This window comes from Squalius cephalus (genome assembly GCF_949319135.1).
Source record: "Squalius cephalus genome assembly, chromosome: 9".
Taxonomy (NCBI): Eukaryota; Metazoa; Chordata; class Actinopteri; order Cypriniformes; family Leuciscidae; genus Squalius; species Squalius cephalus.
In genome coordinates this window covers 31,626,364-31,652,060 of record NC_137130.1, presented here as the reverse complement: position 1 = coordinate 31,652,060, position 25,697 = coordinate 31,626,364, and positions in this window count along the sequence as shown.

Genomic DNA, 25,697 nt, shown 5'->3' with positions numbered 1-25,697 from the left:
CTGGGTTCCATCTAAATGAGTAGCAACACCACACAAACAAGTTTTAAAGCATTAGAGCACACAGTGAGATTGAAATCTTTTCAAATTAAAATTTTATTGAAATTACCCATCATATTATGCTATATTCTGAAATTCCAGAGACAATATTTAAAGAAGCAGATTTATGTCAGATTAAAGAGTATCTCTTTAAAGTTATATACCTAATTGTTAAAATACATACTTTTAACCTGTATTTGACACAGTCTATACTGAACGCTTTGAACATTTGAACAGGGGAAGAAGAAGCAGCAACTACACATGTATCAGTACAGCTTACACTGCAGACAGTCATTTGTGCATTCTGGACACTGTCCTCCATCTCTTGTCTCAGACTTTTTTTAAAGTTCCCTCTCAGTTTCTTGCCAGTTGATCTGAGCAGTCTTCTTAAGAGCCTCTGCAAAACAAATTAGTTTTTTTTAGAGATTATGATTTTAGAGAAATCATGTTACTTACACATACTTACACAATACCTTATGAAAGAATAACAACTTTTACTCAGGATAAAAAAACAAAAACAGCATTAAACTTCAATTGGAGTAGTCATGGTATTGGAATGTCACTGGAAGGGCATTTGGGAAATTTAACAGAGAATTACTGTTTATTTATTCAGACTATTCCGATTTAATTTTGTATTAATAAAACCAGTTTATAAAGTATGAATATGCGATGTGTTTGAAAGCATCAAATCATTCATTGATACAAGTTAACCATTAAAAACTCAGTCCATGATAGAATGGGCCAACGAAATGATGCATAATTAAAGTATTTTAATTATTTTTTTATTGCTAATGATTTACGATTGCTTTTAAAGTAGAAATACAAAAATATTATTCTTTGTGTCTTTGGAAAATAATTGAGGTGATCACAGGTGTGGATGATTCTTACATTTCCAGGATGGCTCAACTTAAGAGTCATAGTTTTAATAAACAAGTTAGAATTAAGTCAAAATGAGAATCCTGATTCTTTTAGTGTTTCAGACAGAGATCACGATTCTGAACAGATAAAATAACAACATAACATGTAATTTACTAGAGGTTCTGACAAATGTTAATTCCTGCAGTCGATTTAAAATGTTTAATCTGAATGAAAAAAAAAGGTTTGAATGAATAATTAAATGACTAAAATACGTGTTTCATTACTGGATGAATCAGTGTTTTTGAACGAATCTCTAGAATGAATGATTAAAGATTCAAGTGTAAAGTTTCTTGCAAAAGTTGATTTACTCTATTTTGATTGCTACTGTAGACAGTGTTTATATCTGAACTATAAACTTATCTCAGTACTTGAATTACGAGCTGATGTTGTTGTAATATTATTTAAGAATATAATAAATTACTGTTGTGTCAATCTAAAATGATCTTCCCATTCATCATTCTGTGAAGTGGTGCAGGACAACTTTGTCCAACAAGTGCTTGTTTCGGACTCTCATCTGCAGATACCTTGTTTTTTTTTAGGGCTTGATTAATATAAGCAGCACGGCAAGGCTTTTTGTACTCCGCGTCTCCTAATAAGGAACTGAAATAGGTAAATATAAGTCTGCTTTTTAAAACAACAGAGGATGGTTAGTTTGTGACAACAGCAGGAAACAGCATATTACGTTTACATCAAGATTAAATCAAATTTGAAGCTTGTGACTTATAAATGCACATCAACCCAATGACTTAGCATTCATGTAAAAACTATGTTCAGATTAATCAATCAGAATGATTTCATTTTCAGAATGACTTTAATTTGTGTGTGTGTGTGTGTGTGTGTGTGTGTGTGTGTGTGTGTGTGTGTGTGGCGCGATCGAACAGTGTAAACATAAAAACATACTAGATCATTTTGTTTATACAGGACATTCAAACTGCAAAGTGTTTAAGTTACTGTAAAATTTAAAAGAAAACAAATATATTAATCTGAAATGTAGCAAATTAATTTTCAATTCATTCAGGTACAATTACCAAACATATATCAAGGTCTTTTTGTCTTTTTATTAATTTAATTAATAAACTAATTATATAAAACTATTGTCAGTGCTCTACAAATAAACTGTTTTTTTTGCCTTTACTTTATTAATAAAACTTATTTAAAAAATACAAGGCTTAAGCAATTTATTTTCCTTTGGTGGTACAGCCTGAGACACGCACAAGCCTTCTGCATTTTTGTTTTGCTTTTCCCTCCATTGTAACAAACTTGTACCGAACTGTGATGTCTGAACCCGAGGTATGAACCGAACCGTGACTCCTGTGTACCATTCCACCCCTAATAAGTGGCTCTGTATATTTCTGATATGTAGAGAAACATTACACTTAATTCAGAATCCTAACTACACAAAGTATTGAAGTAGTTCACTTTACAAATTAAAATTAGCCCATGATTTACTCATCCTAGGTGTGTATGACTTTCTTCTTTTAGACGAATACAATCGAAGTTATATTAATAAACACACTGATGCTTCCAAGCTGCATAATGGCAGTGGATTGCAACCATTGCAACCATCAGATTGAAGCTCCAAAAAGTGCATCTATCCATTATATAAGAGCTCTACGTGGCTCCGGGGGGTTAATAAAGGCCTTCTGAAGCTGCGACGCCATGGCGATGGCGATGCCATGAGTTTGTGTAAAAAAATATTCATATTTAAAACTTTTTAAAGTAAAACAACTAGCTTCCGGGCAAACAAACATACGGATTCCACTTAAGGGTAAAGCGCAACTTATGCGAGTAATGTGACGTACTACTGATATTTACGCTACCCCATGATGCACTACGCTACTTCTGACGTCATAAGTTGCGCTTTATACACAAGTAGACTGTGTATGGCCGGAAGCTAGTTATTTTACTTTATAAAGTTTTAAATATGGATACTTTTGGAAACTCATGGCCTTGCTCCAGAAGGACTTTATTAACCCAACCAGTTAATATAACTCCAATTGTATTTGTCTAAAAGAAGAAAGTTATATACACTAACGGTGGATTGAGGGTGAGTAAATCATGGGGTCATTTTAATTTTAGTGAAAATTACTACTAGTCTACGTCAATTATGTAAAATCTAATTTTGTAAATTTTATTAAATTAAGTAAATTCAAAACACCTCACACATAACAAAAGGTAATTGGATTCATACCAGAAGTGACAGTGCAATCCTTCACCAAATTGCCAGTACTCATCTGGATCCTTGGTCAATCTGGGGTTGGGTGGAGTGGGCTGAAAAGTCCTTATAAAGAAAGATTTAATTTGTACCATTCCTTTAAACAATATTAAACAAAGCGTATTTAAATTGTACCAACATTTGCCATTATTAAACATTCGGAACAAATGGTCCCCAATAGCTCCCTGGGTGCCGCAGCAAAAACGTCTGCCCACTGCTCCGGGTGTGTGTTCAGTGTGTGTGTGTATGTGTGTGGGTTCAATAATTACTAACACACACACAAACACACACACTGTGAACACACACCCGGAGCAGTGGGCAGCCGTTTTTGCACATACATGTCACGTCACATCACACAATTGTAGCTTTGAAAAAAGCAAATTGGTACACCAAAATCAAACAGACCATCTAATAAGTTTACCTGTCGCCACATCCTGCTATGACACGTCTGAGGGTCTTTCCCTTGATGCTCTTCAGTGAACTAAATAAAGGACTGATGATGGTGACATGTTCTCCTTTCTTTGTCACTTTAGAGGAAGAAAGACAAAAGGATAAAAAGTTACTCAGATTTGTCACTGGTAGATGAAATGACTTTTGATGATGAGAATAGCCTAATACTTTAACTACATAATATATAAATCCCAATGTAAGGTAGAAGCAATGGTTAAAATTGACTTGCATCTTACTGAAGTTGATATAGTGGTGGATTTGTCTCTCCGTTGGGTGCCTGTTCACCCCAAAAAATCTTCTTCCAATGCTTGAGATATATCCATATGTAAAAAAAAAATTAAATTAAATAAAAAAATTATATTTAAATATATTTAAAACACATTTACTTCATTCTTATTATACTTCAAATCCATTAACATATTTATTGGCACATCTCCTAAGACTTATATTTAATTTATAATTAAACTTTATTTGGAGCCTTTCTTTAGTACACAATGCACATTTTTTAATATTACGACAACATTTAAAAATATATATAACCATTAATAAAGTGTACCTAAAGTACACTTGCAATAGTTTCACTTTAACACAATAAAAATACACTTAACCTCAGCACGACTTCCAGATAACTAAAGTGCATTAAATACAACATTTTTTGTTCTTATTGACTTTAAGTATATATTTTAGGATACCAAAGTACAATTGCAGGGTATTTATATTAAGTACGTATGTAAATGCTTTGCAGTAAACTTAGCATAAAATAAATGTTTCAAATATATTTTAGTATTTTTTTTATTTTCCATTTGGGTTTTCATGTGTTTGAGTTTTAAACTAGCTGACAACATTGACATCAGAGGCTTCAATGTTAAATGCATACGCTAATCGCGATTAGCATCATAGTGTAAACAAATCAATGGTACACACACAGTCACACACACAGCTGCAGGTTGTAGTACGTCCGTTTATCCGTGAAAGTTAACTTACAAAGAACATTTCTGGGAAGTTAATGAACTCCATTAACACACGATTGGTTTACCTGCATTATATATTCTACCATGAACTATATTAACATTCTTATCCGCTTATTTTAATGTAATACCTAAACGTTTAAATCTGTATTATTAATTGATCTCTATTTTTCTAAAATGATAGTGGATAGGACATGAATACGAAGCCTAACTTTACGTAATAGAGACTGAAAAATGTTCTCTTACCTGATATCGCCAAAATGTTTGCACGACTCACACATCCAGACCGACCTTCCTCTGTGTTCACATATCAGCTTCTGTTCTCCTCCGTTTACATGTCACAACGCAAATTAGTTTAAAATAATAATTTAACAGGCATAAGGAAAGACCGAGTAATCTTGCCGAGCAGTAGCACACACATGTCGTCATCATCAATACAAACTGAACTGACGTATTTTCAAACTTGACCAGTAAAAAGGCGCGCACGGTTGTCATTGGCCAGTTACGTAGATGGCAGTCATATTAACCAATCATGATCAAAGAAGGTGAAAACAACCAATAGCAATTGTTTCAGCGTGGTAATGGAAAATATTACTTTTTTTTCTTCTTTTTTTTTTTTTAAGAAATATGTGTTCAGTTTTATTTGTAGACTATGTTATTTAATTAGTTGGTCAAATAGTGTTTTGATGACAGTGTGAATAAAAATGCAATCCTGCATGGTAAGCTTTAGGCAAACACAAAATTGTCCAAACAAACAAAATCACACAAAGCAAAAAAGTTTCTGCTGCACTTCTCTCTTGAGATTGAAATTATATCCATTATTATTATATTGTTAATAATATGATTATATTTTAACATAAATTTAGATTTTTGAAGTGGTGTTTGGATCAAAATATTATACAATGCTAACAAAATAATAATTAGAAATAATTATAATTCAAAGATGTATTCCTTGAAGACATGACATTGATTCAACATACAGATTTTGTAAAAAAAAACTAAAAAAAAAAAAACTAAACCTAAAACATAAAACACTAAAACACTAAACCCTAAACCTAACCCTAACCCTAACCCAACAACTGACATTATTTCAACCGTATTTCAACTTTGAGGGTCAGTCATGTGCCAACTATGACTGAAAATAAAAGTCTGTACTGTTGGCCTCAAAAGAAAACTGAACTCAAAACACAATATGCTAAATGAATGAAACTGCACTTTATTCTGTACTCCTGTATATGATGCAAATATGATTTCTGAATTTACATTGGATTTTCCCTTCAAACCATGAATTTCCATTCTATCTTTCTTTACTTGGGCTATTTCATCATCTGAACTGATGTGCCCCTTACAATAATCAAAACCCTAACCCCAATATTCAATCTCTAGAATTACATTGTCACTAACCGACTGACCAGAAAACTCTGGAGTATCTCAATTGAATAAGGGCATATGGCTGTTGCTAGGGGTTTGATTTCTTCTACCCATCTCTAAGCCATTATAATTCCATTATTTAGATAGATTTTGATAGACAGAATTTGATAACTTCTGTAACCCGTTCTTCATATTGTACAGTGACCATTTTCTGGATATTTTGAACCATTTGTATATATTTTTTTGAAATAACTATATGGAGATAAGCATTTTGCAGTAACTCACAAAATGAGACCACTAAAAGTTGACACTTTGAATATTTAATGTCATGGGTTGGAACTAATGTCTGCTGAACACCAACACTCCAGGACTGGATTTGAAGAGACATGGCCTATACTGTAACCACATACACTATATTGCCAAAAGTATTGGGACACCCCTCCAAATAATTGAATTTGGGTGTTTCAATCAATTCTGTGGCCACAGTTGTATAAAATCAAGCACTAAGCAGACGCTTCTACAAATTTTGTGAAAGAATAGGTCGCTCTCAGGAGCTCAATGAATTCAGTGAGTTCAAGCGTGGTACCAGGTTTCTAATTGTGTAATAAGTCCACTTGTGAAATTTCCTCACTACTAAATATTCCGCAGTCAGCTGTTAGTGGTATTATATGAAAGATTATAAATTACAAATAAACTGCATATAATTGTTTTAATGATTGTACAGATATGTTGTTTACAAATGTATAGTTTATGATGCAATTTACAGATGCACAATTTATATTTACTACATAATTCATTATATTCACAATTATACTTGTATGTATTTCTCCATTCCGGGTCCATATAGAGATTACCTATGTGGCTACCACCATAAGATTGATTGTGTTTGCTCATGACACATATGGTTTATCAAAGTGGGTCCCATATGTTTTTCCCATTCATAACCCATATAGAGATTACCTATGTGGGAACTACCTTGGGCCCATGTAGGCAGCCTATATGGGACTGGTTGTGTTTGCCCATGTCTAAAACATATAGTTTCGCCAAGTGGGCGCCATATGTATTTCCCCATTCAGGGCCCATATAGAGATTACCTATGTGGGTACCACCTTGGGCCCATGTAGGCAGCCTATATAGGACTGATTGTGTTTGCCCATGTCTGACCCATATGGTTTATTAAAGTGGGCCCCACATATTTTCCCCATTCATAACCCATATAGACATTACCTATGTGGGTACCACCTTGGGCCCATGTAGGCAGCCTATATGGGACTGGTTGTGTTTGCCCATGTCTGACACATATTGTTTTGGCCAATTGGGCGTTATATGTATTTCCCCATTCATAACCCATATAGAGATTACCTATGTGGGTACCACCTTGGGCCCATGTAGGCAGCCTATATAGGACTGATTGTGTTTGCTCATGTCTGACCCATATGGTTTATTAAAGTGGACCCCATATGTATTTCCCATTCATAACCCATATAGAGATTACCTATGTGGGAACAACCTTGGGCCCATGTAGGCAGCCTGTATAGGACTGATTGTGTTTGCCCATGTTTGACACATATGGTTTATCAAAGTGGGTCCCATATGTTTTTCCCATTCATAAACCATATAGAGATTACCTATGTGGGTACTACCTTGGGCCCATGTAGGCAGCCTATATGGGACTGATTGTGTTTGCCCATGTCTGACGCATATAGTTTGGCCAAGCGGGCGCCATATGTATTTCCCCATTCAGGGCCCATATAGAGATTACCTATGTGGGTACCACCTTGGTCCCATGTAGGCAGCCTATATAGGACTGATTGTGTTTGCCCATGTCTGACCCATATGGTTTATTAAAGTGGGCCCCACATATTTTCCCCATTCATAACCCATATAGAGATTACCTATGTGGGTACCACCTTGGGCCCATGTAGGCAGCCTATATAGGACTGATTGTGTTTGCTCATGTCTGTCCCATATGGTTTATCAAAGTGGACCCCATATGTTTTTCCCATTCATAACCCATGTAGAGATTACCTATGTGGGAACTACCTTGGGCCCATGTAGGCAGCCTATATAGGACTGATTGTGTTTGCCCATGTTTGACACATATGGTTTATCAAAGTGGGTCCCATATGTTTTTCCCATTCATAAACCATATTGAGATTACCTATGTGGGAACTACCTTGGGCCCATCTAGGCAGCCTATATGGGACTGATTGTGTTTGCCCATGTCTGACACATATAGTTTGGCCAAGCGGGCGCCATTGGTATTTCCCCATTCAGGGCCCATATAGAGATTATCTATGTGGGTACCACCTTGGGCCCATGTAGGCAGCCTATATAGGACTGATTGTATTTGCCCATGTCTGACCCATATGGTTTATTAAAGTAGGCCCCACATATTTTCCCCATTCATAACCCATATAGAGATTACCTATGTGGGTACCACCTTGGTCCCATGTAGGCAGCCTATATATGACTGATTGTGTTTGCCCATGTCTGACCCATATGGTTTATTAAAGTAGGCCCCACATATTTTCCCCATTCATAACCCATATAGAGATTACCTATGTGGGTACCACCTTGGGCCCATGTAGGCAACCTATATAGGACTGATTGTGTTTGCTCATGTCTGTCCCATATGGTTTATCAAAGTGGACCCCATATGTTTTTCCCATTCATAACCCATGTAGAGATTACCTATGTGGGAACTACCTTGGGTCCATGTAGGCAGCCTATATAGGACTGATTGTGTTTGCCCATGTTTGACACATATGGTTTATCAAAGTGGGTCCCATATGTTTTTCCCATTCATAAACCATATAGAGATTACCTATGTGGGTACCACCTTGGGCCCATGTAGGCAGCCTATATAGGACTGATTGTGTTTGCTCATGTCTGACACATATACTTTATCAAAGTGGGTCCCATATGTTTTTCTCATTCATAAACCATATTGAGATTACCTATGTGGGAACTACCTTGGGCCCATGTAGGCAGCCTATATGGGACTGATTGTGTTCGCCCATGTCTGACACATATGGTTTATCAAAGTGGGCCCCATATGTATTTCCCCATTCATAACCCATATAGAGATTACCTATGTGGGTACCACCTTGGGCCCATGTAGGCAGCCTATATAGGACTGATTGTGTTTGCCCATGTCTGACCCATATGGTTTATTAAAGTAGGCCCCACATATTTTCCCCATTCATAACCCATATAGAGATTACCTATGTGGGTATCACCTTGGTCCCATGTAGGCAGCCTATATAGGACTGATTGTGTTTGCCCATGTCTGACCCATATGGTTTATTAAAGTAGGCCCCACATATTTTCCCCATTCATAACCCATATAGAGATTACCTATGTGGGTACCACCTTGGGCCCATGTAGGCAACCTATATAGGACTGATTGTGTTTGCTCATGTCTGTCCCATATGGTTTATCAAAGTGGACCCCATATGTTTTTCCCATTCATAACCCATGTAGAGATTACCTATGTGGGAACCACCTTGGGCCCATGTAGGCAGCCTATATAGGACTGATTGTGTTTGCCCATGTTTGACACATATGGTTTATCAAAGTGGGTCCCATATGTTTTTCCCATTCATAAACCATATTGAGATTACCTATGTGGGAACTACCTTGGGCCCATGTAGGCAGCCTATATGGGACTGATTGTGTTCGCCCATGTCTGACACATATGGTTTATCAAAGTGGGCCCCATATGTATTTCCCCATTCATAACCCATATAGAGATTACCTATGTGGGTACCACCTTGGTCCCATGTAGGCAACCTATATAGGACTGATTGTGTTTGCCCATGTCTGACCCATATGGTTTATTAAAGTGGGCCCCACATATTTTCCCCATTCATAACCCATATAGAGATGACCTATGTGGGTACCACCTTGGGCCCATATAGGCAGCCTATAAAGGAAAGCTTGTGTTTGCTCATGTCTGACCCATATGGTTTATCAAAGTGGACCCCATATGTTTTCCCATTTATAACCCATATAGAGATTATCTATGTGGGTACCACTTTGGGCCCATGTAGGCAGCCTATATAGGACTGGTTGTGTTTGCCCATGTCTGACCCAAATGGTTTATCAAAGTGGACCCCATATGTTTTTCCCATTCATAACCCATATAGAGATTACCTATGTGGGAACTACCTTGGGCCCATGTAGGCAGCCTATATAGGACTGATTGTGTTTGCCCATGTCTGACACATATGGTTTATCAAAGTGGGCCCCATATGTATTTCCCCATTCATAACTCATATAGAGATTACCTATGCGGGAACTACCTTGGGCCCATGTAGGCAGCCTATATAGGACTGATTGTGTTTGCTCATGTCTGACCCATATGGTTTATCAAAGTGGGCCCCATATATTTTCCCCATTCATAACCCATATAGAGATTACCTATGTGGGTACCACCTTGGGCCCATGTAGGCAGCCTATATAGGACTGATTGTGTTTGCCCATGTCTGACCCATATGGTTTATCAAAGTGGGCCCCATATGTTTACCCCATTCATAACCCATATAAAGATTATCTATGTGGGTACTACCTTGGGCCCATGTAGGCAGCCTATATGGGATTTATTGTGTTTGCCCATGTCTAACCCATTTGATAAACCCAAATGGGCCCTATTTGTGTTGCCCATTTTGAACCCATGCACTCATTTCCCATTAGTGACCCACCTAGGACCCACATGGGGAGCCCACCTGTTTTTGCCCATGTGGGACCTACTTAGCTGACCCAAGTGGGCCCCAGATAAAATGCCCATTTTGGGACCATACCCACTTGGTACCCACGTAGCCCAAGCATAAACCATGTGGGGCCCACATATACATGTTGGCTGGGATGTGGAAAAATTTAATTAATAAGTAGAATGGCCAGCAGAGGGCAGTAGAAGACCACTTATTGGCTCACTTTCACTTTAAACCTCATGATTTTGACCAGTTTTCTGCACTAAAGCAAACCAGTGTTTCCATGTTAACTCAATAATGCATACTTGCTACATATGCTACACACAATAATGCTACACACACACACACACACACACAAATGTTTCAGTGATATTGGTGTCACATTCACCTTCATCACATTCACCTTCTGTCTTCATCACATTCACCATCTGTCGTCATCACCTGCACCTGCTCCTCATCACCCTCCTCATCATCACCTGCTCCTCATCATCATAACCGTCACCTGTTGTCCTTGTCTTGATCTGTGTATTTAAGTTCCCCTCTCATCCATTATCATTGTCGGTTATTGTTTGTGCACTAGCACTCTGTTATGTTTGTTTTCATGTTGGAAAATAAAACCTTTGTTATATTTGTACCACACACACACACACACACACACACACACACACACACACACACACACCATCATTTATCATGATTTACCATGGCTGATACCAATACCAATATGAGAAAATGACTATTTTAAACAGCAGGGGGCAGTAAAATACCACTTATTGGCTTAACATGCCATTAATTCATATCATTTTCACCTTTTTAACTGTTATAGAGGCAAATTTTGTCCGATCTGTCTGAAAATTTTCATGCTTGTTCAGGGTGATATTTCACATGTTCTGACTTGTTTTTAAGAAGGTCTGAGCATTGATTAAAGAGATATAGGCTTTCGGGGACACTTGGTAAAGGCCAGATTTTGAAGTGAACCTATTATAGCTATCCAAATGAAGTAGTTCAACTTTTTCTGACAATTATTGATCTAGTGAGTCCAGAGAATTGTATTGCACTAGTTTTGAACATTATGATATGAAAATTATATGATCAGAGATGGAAAAGACCATTTACAGCCAATACAGGCAGTTTACCATAGGAAATATATGATTTTAAAGCTTTTTAACAGTTATAGCGCCACCTATCGTCCGATCTCCATAGAATTTTTCATGCTTGTTAATGATGTTATGTCACATATGCTGACCAATTTTTGTGAAGTTCTGAGTTTTTATTTAGGATTTATAGGCTTTTTAATGTATTTTGACACGCCCATTTTATAAATTACCCTATTACAGCCATCCAAATGCAAAAGTTCAACTTTTTTTTGATAATTATTGATCTAGAGAGTCCAGAGAATTGTCCTAGACTGGTCTGGTTCCGATCGGGCAAAAAACCTAGGACTAGTTCGCAAAAGTAGGTTTTTAACATATTAATGAATAATTAATGAACAGTTTGATTGACAGCAATGGTTCTTGAGGCAAAGTTGTTCAGGATGAGGAGATCTATCAAATGATATGCATATTGTGTGGATATTTGTAACACTACGTGATTACAGAGCCGTAAAACTCGTTAGCGCCAACTAGTGGCCGATTTCTTTCAAAATTCTTACAGACCTTTAGGGCCATGAGCCGAACATGCCCATTGAGTTTCGTTCCGATCGGCCTCCGTTAACCTTGTCTAATAGGTGCTCAAACTTCGTTGGCCGATGGCGGCCATGTTTTTTGAGATACGCCAATGTCCTCATACACATACATGGCACCTTGGACCAAGACACTGCATACCAATTTTCAAGTCAATCGGACTAACGGTCAGGTGGTTATAGCCTGTTTTATGTTTTTTTCCTTTTATAGCGCCACCATGAGGCCAATCGTCGCGATTTTTTTACTGTGACCCCAGAGTAAGCTCATACACATGTGTACCAAGTTTGGTGAAGATACCTCATTTACATCGGGAGTTATAGCCATTTTAGTAAAATAGGCCCCTCCCACAACGTACGTTTTGGCGCCCCTTAGCGACCGTGAATCGAAATTTCCACTTTTTTTCGATAATTATTGATATTCAGTCTCCAGAGAACATTTCTGCACTAGTTTGGTTCCAATCGGGCAAAAAACCAGGGACTAGTTCGCAAAAGTAGATTTTTGACAAAATTCAAAATGGCGGAAAATCTATCATGGCGGAAATGAAATCGGAGATATACGTTTTGTTCGTCAGGCGTCCAGCTTTCCAATGATATAAGACACTTGAGTCTACGACATACGGTCTAGGAGTTATGAGCAGTTTCGCGCTTTTGGTTGTTATAGCGCCACCTATGGGCCAATCGGGGTCATAATCTCTGAACCTTTCCTCGATTTTTGTACTACCATCTGTCAAAGTTTCAAAGTTCCAGCTCTTACGGTTTGGGCTGCACGATGCGTTTTACGGCGGAATAATAATAATAATAATAATAATAATTAAAGCTGCAAGCAGCATTTATCGGGGTTCAAGCAGTTAAGGTCTTTAAGGCATTTAAGCACAAAAGCATCAAAAGTTATTAAGATTTATTTAATAAGCATGTAACCACTGACATAATAGATGGAAAAGACCATTTACAGCCAATACAGGCAATTTACCATGTGATATATATGGTTTTAAAGCTTTTTAACAGTTATAGCGCCACCTATGGTCCGATCTCCATAGAATTGTTTACTGTGACCTCAAATTGAACCCATACACATGTGTACTGAGTTTGGTGAAGATATCTCATTTACTTCTTGAGTTATAGCCATTTTAGTAAAATAGGCTCCTCCCACAACAATTTAGCATATTCTAGTATTATTTACTATGATTCTAGCATGATTTGCCATATTCTAGCATAATTTACCATGATATACTACATTCTAGTATGATTTACCATTGTTTACTGTGATTCTAGCATGGATTACCATAGTTTATCATGATTTATCATAGTTTACCATGATTTATCATAGTTTACCATGATTTACCCTGTTCTAGCATAGTTTACCATGATTTACCATGTTCTAGCATGATTTACCATGATATACCACATTCTAACATGATTTACCATAGTTTATTATGATTTATCATGGCTTACCATGATTTACCCTGTTCTAGCATAGTTTACCATGATTTACCATGTTCTAGCATGATGTACCATGATATACCATGTTCTAGAATGATGTACCAGGATTGTAGTATGATTTACCTTGATACACCACATTCTAGTATTATTTATTATGATTTACCATGTTTTTAGTGTGATTTACCATGATTTACCACATTGCTAGCAATTATGTGAAGTATCAGTAAAAATGAAGTGATAAACTCTGACAAAATATGATTGTGCTACAATAGTAATTGTTATATAAGTGATTTTTTAGTGTTTTATTGTTATATAAGTGATTTTTAGTGTCTAATGAATGCAAAAGCATATATGAGTAGACTTCATTAATAAGTAGAATGGCCAGCAGAGGGCAGTAGAAGACCACTTATTGGCTCACTTTCACTTTAAACTTCTTGATTTTCACCATTTTTCTGCACTAAAGCAAACCAGTTTTTCCATTTTAACTCCATAATGCATGTTTACACACACACACACACACACACACACACACACACACACACACACACACACACAAAGACAAATGTTGTTGTTGTTTTTTCAATGCTATTGGGATATGTCATTATGAAAATATATTTGAATGGTCTATAAACATTTCACAAAGTCTTTGCAAGCTATTAATCAGATGATTCAGAATTTATTCAGAAACCTAAGACTACACACACACATTATGTTGTAGATGCAGACATTTGAAATGTATGATGTGATCAAACTGTCAATACTAATACTTTAACAGATGGATTTTGACTAAATGTAATTGTAAATGTTAAAATAGTGATTTTATAAAGTCTAAATATAAATTATAGAACAATATGACAAAATGACTATTTTAAACAGCAGGGGGCAGTAAAATACCACTTATTGGCTTAACATGCCATTATAATCATATCATTTTCACCTTTTTAACTGTTATAGAGGCAAATTTTGTCTGATCTGTCTGAAAATTTTCATGCATGTTCAGAGTGATATTTCACATGTTCTGACTTGTTTTTAAGAAGGTCTGAGTCATTCATTAAAGAGATATAGGCTTTCGGGGACACTTGGTAAAGGCTACATTTTGAAGTGACCCTATTATAGCTATCCAAATGAAGTAGTTCAACTTTTTCTGACAATTATTGATCTAGTGAGTCCAGAGAATTGTATTGCACTAGTTTTGAACATTATGATATGAAAATTATATGATCAGAGATGGAAAAGACCATTTACAGCCAATACAGGCAACATACCATAGGAAATATATGGTTTTAAAGCTTTTTAACAGTTATAGCGCCACCTATCGTCCGATCTCCATAAAATTTTGCATGCTTGTTAATGATGTTATGACACATAGGCTGACCAATTTTTGTGAAGTTCTGAGTTTTCATTTAGGATTTATAGGCTTTTGAGTGTATTTTGCCACACCCATTTTATAAATGACCCTATTACAGCCATACAAATGCAAAAGTTCAACTTTTTTTTGATAATTATTGATCTAGAGAGTCCAGAGAATTGTCCTAGACTGGTCTGGTTCCGATCGGGCGAAAAACCTAGGACTAGTTCGCAAAAGTAGGTTTTAGACATATTCGTGAATATTTAATGAACGGTTTGATTGACAGCAATGGTTCTTGAGGCAAAGTTGTTCAGCATGAGCAGATCTATCAAATGATATGCATATTGTGTGGATGAGTGTAACACCACGTGATTACAGAGCCATAAAACTCGTTAGCGCCAACTAGTGGCCGATTTCTTTCAAAATTCTTACAGACCTCTAGGGCCATGAGACGAACATGCCCATCGAGTTTCGTTCCGATCGGCCTCCGTTAACCTTGTCTAATCGGTGCTCAAACTTCATTGGCCGATGGCGGCCATGTTTTTTGAGATACGCCAATGTCCTCATAGACATACATGGCACCTTGGACCAAGACACTGCATACCAATTTTCAAGTCAATCGGACTAACGGTCAGGTGGTTATAGCCTGTTTTATGTTTTTTTCATGTTATAGCGCCACCATGTGGCCAATCGCCGCGATTTTTTTACCGTGACCTCAGATGGACCTCTTACACATGTGTACCAAGTTTGGTTAAAATACCTCTTTTACTTCTGGAGTTATAGCCATTTTAGTAAAATAGGCTCCTCCCACATCATTAATTTTGCACCCCCTAGCGACCGTGAATCGAAATTTCAACTTTTTTTCGATAATTATTGATCTTCAGACTCCAGAGAACAATTCTGCACTGGTTTGGTTCCGATCGGGCGAAAAACCAGGGACTAGTTCGCAAAAGTAGATTTTTGACAAAATTCAAAATGGCGGAAAATCTATCATGGCGGAAATAAAATCGGAGATATACGTTTTGTTCGTCAGGCGTCCAGCTTTCCAATGATATAAGACACTTGAGTCTATGACTTACGGTCTAGGAGTTATGAGCAGTTTCGCGCTTTTGGTTGCTATAGCGCCACCTATGGGCCAATCGGGGTCATAATTTGATAACCTCTCCTCGATTTTTGTACTACCATATGGCAAAGTTTCAAAGCTCTAGCCCTTACGGTTTGGGCTGCACAATGCGTTTTACGGCGGAATAATAATAATAATAATAATAAAAATCAGCACAATTACAATAGGGTTTCAGCACTTCGTGCTTGAACCCCTAATTAAAGCTGCAAGCAGCATTTATCGGGGTTCAAGCAGTTAAAGCCTTTTAAGCATTTAAGCACAAAAGCATCAAAAGTTAAGATTTATTTAGCAAGCATGTAACCACGGACATAATAGATGGAAAAGACCATTTACAGCCAATACAGGCAGTTTACCATGGGATATATATGGTTTTAAAGCTTTTTAACAGTTATAGCGCCACCTATGGTCCGATCTCCATAGAATTGTTTACTGTGACCTCAAATTGAACCCATACACATGTGTACTGAGTTTGGTGAAGATATCTCATTTACTTCTTGAGTTATAGCCATTTTAGTAAAATAGGCTCCTCCCACAACAATTTAGCACATTCTAGTATTATTTACTATGATTCTAGCATGATTTGCCATATTCTAGCATAATTTACCATGATATACTACATTCTAGTATGATTTACCATTGTTTACTGTGATTCTAGCATGGATTACCATAGTTTATCATGATTTATCATAGTTTACCATGATTTACCCTGTTCTAGCATAGTTTACCATGATTTACCATGTTCTAGCATGATTTACCATGATATACCACATTCTAACATGATTTACCATAGTTTATTATGATTTATCATGGCTTACCATGATTTACCCTGTTCTAGCATAGTTTACCATGATTTACCATGTTCTAGCATGATGTACCATGATATACTATGTTCTAGAATGATGTACCAGGATTGTAGTATGATTTACCTTGATACACCACATTCTAGTATCATTTATTGATTTACCATGTTTTTAGTGTGATTTAACCATGATTTACCACATTGCTAGCAATTATGTGAAGTATCAGTAAAAATGAAGTGATAAACTCTGACAAAATATGATTGTGCTACAATAGTAATTGTTATATAAGTGATTTTTTAGTGTTTTATTGTTATATAAGTGATTTTTAGTGTCTAATGAATGCAAAAGCATATGTGGGTAGACATTAATAAGTAGAATGGCCAGCAGAGGGCAGTAGAAGACCACATATTGGCTCACTTTCACTTTAAACTTCTTGATTTTCACCATTTTTCTGCACTAAAGCAAACCAGTTTTTCCATTTTAAATCCATAATGCATGTTAACACACACACACACACACACACACACACACACAAGACAAATGTTGTTTTTTCAATGCTATTGGGATATGTCATTATGAAAATATATTTGAATGGTCTATAAACATTTCACAAAGTCTTTGTAAGCTATTAATCAGATCATTCAGAATTTATTCAGAAACCTAAGACTACACACACACATTATATTGTAGATACAGACATTTGAAATATATGATGTGATCAAACTGTCAATACTAATAATTTAACAGATGGATTTTTGACTAAATGTAATTGTAAATGTTAAAATAGTGATTTTATAAAGTCTAAATATAAATTATAGAACAATATGACAACATGACTATTTTAAACAGCAGGGGGCAGTAAAATACCACTTCTTGGCTTAATATGTCATTATATTCATATCATTTTCACCTTTTTAACTGTTATAGAGGCAAATTTTGTCAGATCTGTCTGAAAATTTTCATGCATGTTCAGAGTGATATTTCACATGTTCTGACTTGTTTTTAAGAAGGTTTGAACATTCATTAAAGAGATATAGGCTTTCGGGGACACTTGGTAAAGGCCACATTTTGAAGTGAACCTATTATAGCTATCCAAATGAAGTAGTTCAACTTTTTCTGACAATTATTGTTCTAGTGAGTCCAGAGAATTGTATTGCACTAGTTTTTAACATTATGATATGAAAATTATATATTCAGAGATGGAAAAGACCATTTGCAGTCAATACAGGCAGTTTACCATAGGAAATATATGGTTTTAAAGATTTTTAACAGTTATAGCGCCACCTATCGTCCGATCTCCATGAAATTTTGCATGCTTGTTAATGATGTTATGTCACATAAGTTCACCAATTTTTGTGAAGTTCTGGGTTTTTATTTAGGATTTATAGGCTTTTTAATGTATTTTTCCATGCCCATTTTATAAATGATCCTATTACAGCCATCCAAATGCAAAAGTTCAACTTTTTTTTGATAATTATTGATCTAGAGAGTCCAGAGAATTGTCCTAGACTGGTCTGGTTCCGATCGGGCAAAAAACCTAGGACTAGTTCGCAAAAGTAGGTTTTAGACATATTCATGAATATTTAATGAACGGTTTGATTGACAGAAATGGTTCTTGAGGCAAAGTTGTTCAGCATGAGCAGATATATCAAATGATATGCTTTTTGTGACGATAAGTGTAACACCACGTGATTACAGAGCCAAAAAACTCGTTAGCGCCAACTAGTGGCCGATTTCTTTCAAAATTCTTACAGACCTCTAGGGCCATGAGTCGAACATGCCCATCAAGTTTCGTTCCGATCGGCCTCCGTTAACCTTGTCTAATAGGTGCTCAACTTCATTGGCCAATGGCGGCCATGTTTTTTGAGATACGCCAATGTCCTCATAGACATACATGGCACCTTGGACCAAGACACTGCATACCAATTTTCAAGTCAATCGGACTAACGGTCAGGTGGTTATAGCCCTTTTCATGTTTTTTTCATGTTATAGCGCCACCTAGTGTTCAATCGTCGCGATTTTTTTACTGTGACCCCAGAATGAACCCATACACATGTGTACCGAGTTTGGTGAAGCTATCTTATTTACTTTTTAAGTTATAGCCATTTTAGTAAAATAGGCTCCTCCCACAACGATTATTTTGCGCCCCCTAGCGTCCATGAATCGAAATTTCAACATTTTTTCGATAATTATTGATCTTCAGACTCCAGAGAACATTTCTGCACTGGTTTGGCTCCGATCGGGCGAAAAACCAGGGACTAGTTCGCAAAAGTAGATTTTCGACAAAATTCAAAATGGCGGAAAATCTATCATGACGGAAATGAAATCGGAGATATACGTTTTGTTCGGCAGGCGTCCAGCTTTCCAATGATATAAGACACTTGAGTCTGCGACATACGGTCTAGGAGTTATGAGCAGTTTCGCGCTTTTGGTTGCTATAGCGCCACCTATGGGCCAATCGGGGTCATAATCTCTGAACCTCTCCTCGATTTTTGTACTACCATCTGGCAAAGTTTCAATGCTCTAGCCCTTACGGTTTGGGCTGCACGATGCGTTTTACGGCAGAAGAATAATAATAATAATAATAATTAAAGCTGCAAGCAGCATTTATCGGGGTTCAAGCAGTTAAGGCCTTTAAGGCATTTAAGCACAAAAGCATCAAAAGTTATTAAGATTTATTTAGCAAGCATGTAACCACTGACATAATAGATGGAAAAGACCATTTACAGCCAATACAGGCAATTTGCCATGGGATATATATGGTTTTAAAGCTTTTTAACAGTTATAGCGCCACCTATGGTCCGATCTCCATAAAATTGTTTACTGTGACCTCAAATTGAACCCATACACATGTGTACTGAGTTTGGTGAAGATATCTCATTTACTTCTTGAGTTATAGCCATTTGAGTAAAATAGGCTCCTCCCACAACGATTTGCCACATTCTAGAATTATTTAATATGATTCTAGCATGATTTACTATCATATACCATGTTCCAGAATGATTTATTAGGATTCTAGCATGATTTACCTTGATACACCTCATTTCAGTATTATTTACTATGATTTACAATGTTTCTAGCATGATTAACCACATTACTAGCAATTATGTGAAGTGTCAGTGCAAATGAGGTGATGAACACTGACAAAATATTATTGTGTTATAATAGTTAGTTATATACGTGATTTTTAGTGTGTGTCCAAGTATGAATGCAAAAGCACTTGTAAAATATTTCATTATTAAGTAGAATGGCCAGCAGAGGGCACTAGAAGACCACTTATTGGCTCACTTTCACTTTAAACCAGTTTTCTGCACTAAAGCAAACCAGTTTTTCCATGTTAACTCAATGCATGCTTACACACACACACACACACACACACACACACACACACACACACACACACACACACACACACACACACACACACACACACACACACATACACACACAGCATAGTTAACCATGATTTACCATGATATACCACGTTCTAGTATTATTTACCAGGAGATAAACGACAATCTAGTATTATTTACTTTGATTTACCATGTTTCTAGCCTGATTTATCACATTACTAGCAATTATTTGAAGTGTCAGTGCAAATAAAGTGATTAACACTGACAAAATATGATTGTGTTATAATAGTTATTGCTATATAAGTGATTTTTTTAGTGTGTATTCAAGTATGAATGCAAGCACATGTTGAAATATTTCATTAATAAGTAGAGTGGCCAGCAGAGGGCAGTAGAAGACCACTTATTGGCTCACTTTCACTTTAAACCAGTTTTCTGCACTAAAGCAAACCAGTTTATCCATGTTAACTCAATGCATGCTTACACACACACACACACACACACACACACACACACACACACACACACACACACACACACACACACACACACAGCATAGTTAACCATGATTTACCATGATTTACCACATTACTAGCAATTATTTGAAGTGTCAGTGCAAATAAAGTGATTAACACTGACAAAATATGATTGTGTTATAATAGTTATTGCTATATAAGTGATTTTTAGTGTGTATTCAAGTATAAATGCAAGCACATGTGGAAAAATTTAATTAATAAGTAGAATGGCCAGCAGAGGGCAGTAGAAGACCACTTATTGGCTCACTTTCACTTTAAACCTCATGATTTTGACCAGTTTTCTGCACTAAAGCAAACCAGTGTTTCCATGTTAACTCAATAATGCATACTTGCTACATATGCTACACACACGAATGCTACACACACACACACACACACACACACACACACACACACACACACACACACACACACACACACACACACACACAAATGTTTCAGTGATATTAGTGTCACATTCACCTTCATCACATTCACCTTCTGTCTTCATCACATTCACCATCTGTCGTCATCACCTGCACCTGCTCCTCATCACCCTCCTCATCATCACCTGCTCCTCATCATCATAACCGTCACCTGTTGTCCTTGTCTTGATCTGTGTATTTAAGTTCCCCTCTCATCCATTATCATTGTCGGTTATTGTTTGTGCACTAGCACTCTGTTATGTTTGTTTTCATGTTGGAAAATAAAACCTTTGTTATATTTGTACCACACACACACACACACACACACACACACACACACACACACACACACACACACACACACACACACACACACCATCATTTATCATGATTTACCATGGCTGATACCAATACCAATATGAGAAAATGACTATTTTAAACAGCAGGGGGCAGTAAAATACCACTTATTGGCTTAACATGCCATTAATTCATATCATTTTCACCTTTTTAACTGTTATAGAGGCAAATTTTGTCCGATCTGTCTGAAAATTTTCATGCTAGTTCAGGGTAATATTTCACACGTTCTGACTTGTTTTTAAGAAGGTCTGAGCATTGATTAAAGAGATATAGGCTTTCGGGGACACTTGGTAAAGGCCAGATTTTGAAGTGAACCTATTATAGCTATCCAAATGAAGTAGTTCAACTTTTTCTGACAATTATTGATCTAGTGAGTCCAGAGAATTGTATTGCACTAGTTTTGAACATTATGATATGAAAATTATATGATCAGAGATGGAAAAGACCATTTACAGCCAATACAGGCAGTTTACCATAGGAAATATATGATTTTAAAGCTTTTTAACAGTTATAGCGCCACCTATCGTCCGATCTCCATAGAATTTTTCATGCTTGTTAATGATGTTATGTCACATATGCTGACCAATTTTTGTGAAGTTCTGAGTTTTTATTTAGGATTTATAGGGTTTTTAGTGTATTTTGCCACGCCCATTTTATAAATGACCCTATTACAGCCATCCAAATGCAAAAGTTCAACTTTTTTTTGATAATTATTGATCTAGAGAGTCCAGAGAATTGTCCTAGACTGGTCTGGTTCCGATCGGGCAAAAAACCTAGGACTAGTTCGCAAAAGTAGTTTTTTAACATATTAATGAATAATTAATGAACAGTTTGATTGACAGCAATGGTTCTTGAGGCAAAGTTGTTCAGGATGAGGAGATCTATCAAATGATATGCATATTGTGTGGATATTTGTAACACCACGTGATTACAGAGCCGTAAAACTCGTTAGCGCCAACTAGTGGCCAATTTCTTTCAAAATTCTTACAGACCTTTAGGGCCATGAGCCGAACATGCCCATTGAGTTTCGTTCCGATCGGCCTCCGTTAACCTTGTCTAATAGGTGTTAAAATTTCATTGGCCAATGGCGGCCATGTTTTTTGAGATACGCAAATGTCCTCATACACATACATGGCACCTTGGACCAAGACACTGCATACCAATTTTCAAGTCAATCGGACTAACGGTCAGGTGGTTATAGCCTGTTTTATGTTTTTTTCATTTTATAGCGCCACCATGAGGCCAATCGTCGCGATTTTTTTACTGTGACCCCAGAGTAAGCTCATACACATGTGTACCAAGTTTGGTGAAGATACCTCATTTACATCGGGAGTTACAGCCATTTTAGTAAAATAGGCCCCTCCCACAACGTACGTTTTGGCGCCCCTTAGTGACCGTGAATCGAAATTTCCACTTTTTTTCGATAATTATTGATATTCAGTCTCCAGAGAACATTTCTGCATTAGTTTGGTTCCAATCGGGCAAAAAACCAGGGACTAGTTCGCAAAAATAGATTTTTGACAAAATTCAAAATGGCGGAAAATCTATCATGGCGGAAATGAAATCGGAGATATACGTTTTGTTCGTCAGGCGTCCAGCTTTCCAATGATATAAGACACTTGAGTCTACGACATACGGTCTAGGAGTTATGAGCAGTTTCGCGCTTTTGGTTGTTATAGCGCCACCTATGGGCCAATCGGGGTCATAATCTCTGAACCTTTCCTCGATTTTTGTACTACCATCTGTCAAAGTTTCAAAGTTCCAGCTCTTACGGTTTGGGCTGCACGATGCGTTTTAGCGGAGAAGAATAATAATAATAATAATAAAAATCCTTACAATTACAATAGGGTTTCAGCACTTCGTGCTTGAACCCCTAATTAAAGCTGCAAGCAGCATTTATCGGGGTTCAAGCAGTTAAGGCATTTAAGCACAAAAGCATCAAAAGTTATTAAGATTTATTTAATAAGCATGTAACCACTGACATAATAGATGGAAAAGACCATTTACAGCCAATACAGGCAATTTACCATGTGATATATATGGTTTTAAAGCTTTTTAACAGTTATAGCGCCACCTATGGTCTGATCTCCATAGAATTGTTTACTGTGACCTCAAATTGAACCCATACACATGTGTACTGAGTTTGGTGAAGATATCTCATTTACTTCTTGAGTTATAGCCATTTTAGTAAAATAGGCTCCTCCCACAACAATTTAGCATATTCTAGTATTATTTACTATGATTCTAGCATGATTTGCCATATTCTAGCATAATTTACCATGATATACTACATTCTAGTATGATTTACCATTGTTTACTGTGATTCAAGCATGGATTACCATAGTTTATCATGATTTATCATAGTTTACCATGATTTATCATAGTTTACCATGATTTACCCTGTTCTAGCATAGTTTACCATGATTTACCATGTTCTAGCATGATTTACCATGATATACCACATTCTAACATGATTTACCATAGTTTATTATGATTTATCATGGCTTACCATGATTTACCCTGTTCTAGCATAGTTTACCATGATTTACCATGTTCTAGCATGATGTACCATGATATACCATGTTCTAGAATGATGTACCAGTTCTAGAATGATGTACCAGGATTGTAGTATGATTTACCTTGATACACCACATTCTAGTATTATTTATTATGATTTACCATGTTTTTAGTGTGATTTACCATTATTTACCACATTGCTAGCAATTATGTGAAGTATCAGTAAAAATGAAGTGATAAACTCTGACAAAATATGATTGTGCTACAATAGTAATTGTTATATAAGTGATTTTTTAGTGTTTTATTGTTATATAAGTGATTTTTAGTGTCTAATGAATGCAAAAGCATATGTGAGTAGACTTCATTAATAAGTAGAATGGCCAGCAGAGGGCAGTAGAAGACCACTTATTGGCTCACTTTCACTTTAAACTTCTTGATTTTCACCATTTTTCTGCACTAAAGCAAACCAGTTTTTCCATTTTAACTCCATAATGCATGTTTACACACACACACACACACACACACACACACACACACACACACACACACACACACACACACACAAAGACAAATGTTGTTGTTGTTTTTTCAATGCTATTGGGATATGTCATTATGAAAATATATTTGAATGGTCTATAAACATTTCACAAAGTCTTTGTAAGCTATTAATCAGATCATTCAGAATTTATTCAGAAACCTAAGACTACACACACACATTCTGTTGTAGATACAGACATTTGAAGTATATGATGTGATCAAACTGTTTACTGCAAATCTCCTTCAGGATTCACTTTCCTCAATGTGACAATTGTTAGTAGTAATACTTCAATAGATGAATTTGACTACATGTGATTGTAAATGTTAAAAGAGTTATTCTATAACGTCTAAATATGAATTCTACAACAATATGACAAAATGACTATTTTAAACAGCAGGGGGCAGTAGAATACCACTTATTGGCTTAATATGCCATTATATTCATATCATTTTCACCTTTTTAACTGTTATAGAGGCAAATTTTGACTGATCTGTCTGAAAAGGTTCATTTTTGTTTAGAGTGATATTTCACATGTTATGACTTGTTTTGAAGAAGCTCTGAGCATTCATTGAAGAGATATAGGCTTTCGGGGAGACTTGGTCAAGGCCACATTTTGAAGTGACCCTATTATAGCCATACAAATGAAGTAGTTCAACTTTTTCTGATAATTACTGATCTAGAGAGTCCAGAGAATTGTACTGCACTAGTTTTGAACATTATTATATGAAAATTATATGATTATAGATGGAAAAGACCATTTACAGCCAATACAGGCAATTTACCATAGGAAATATATGGTTTTAAAGTTTTTTAACAGTTATAGCGCCACCTATGGTCCGATCTCCATAACATTTCGCATGGTTATTAATGATGTTAGGTCACATACGCTCATCCAATTTTTGTGAAGTTCTGAGTTTTTTTATATATGAT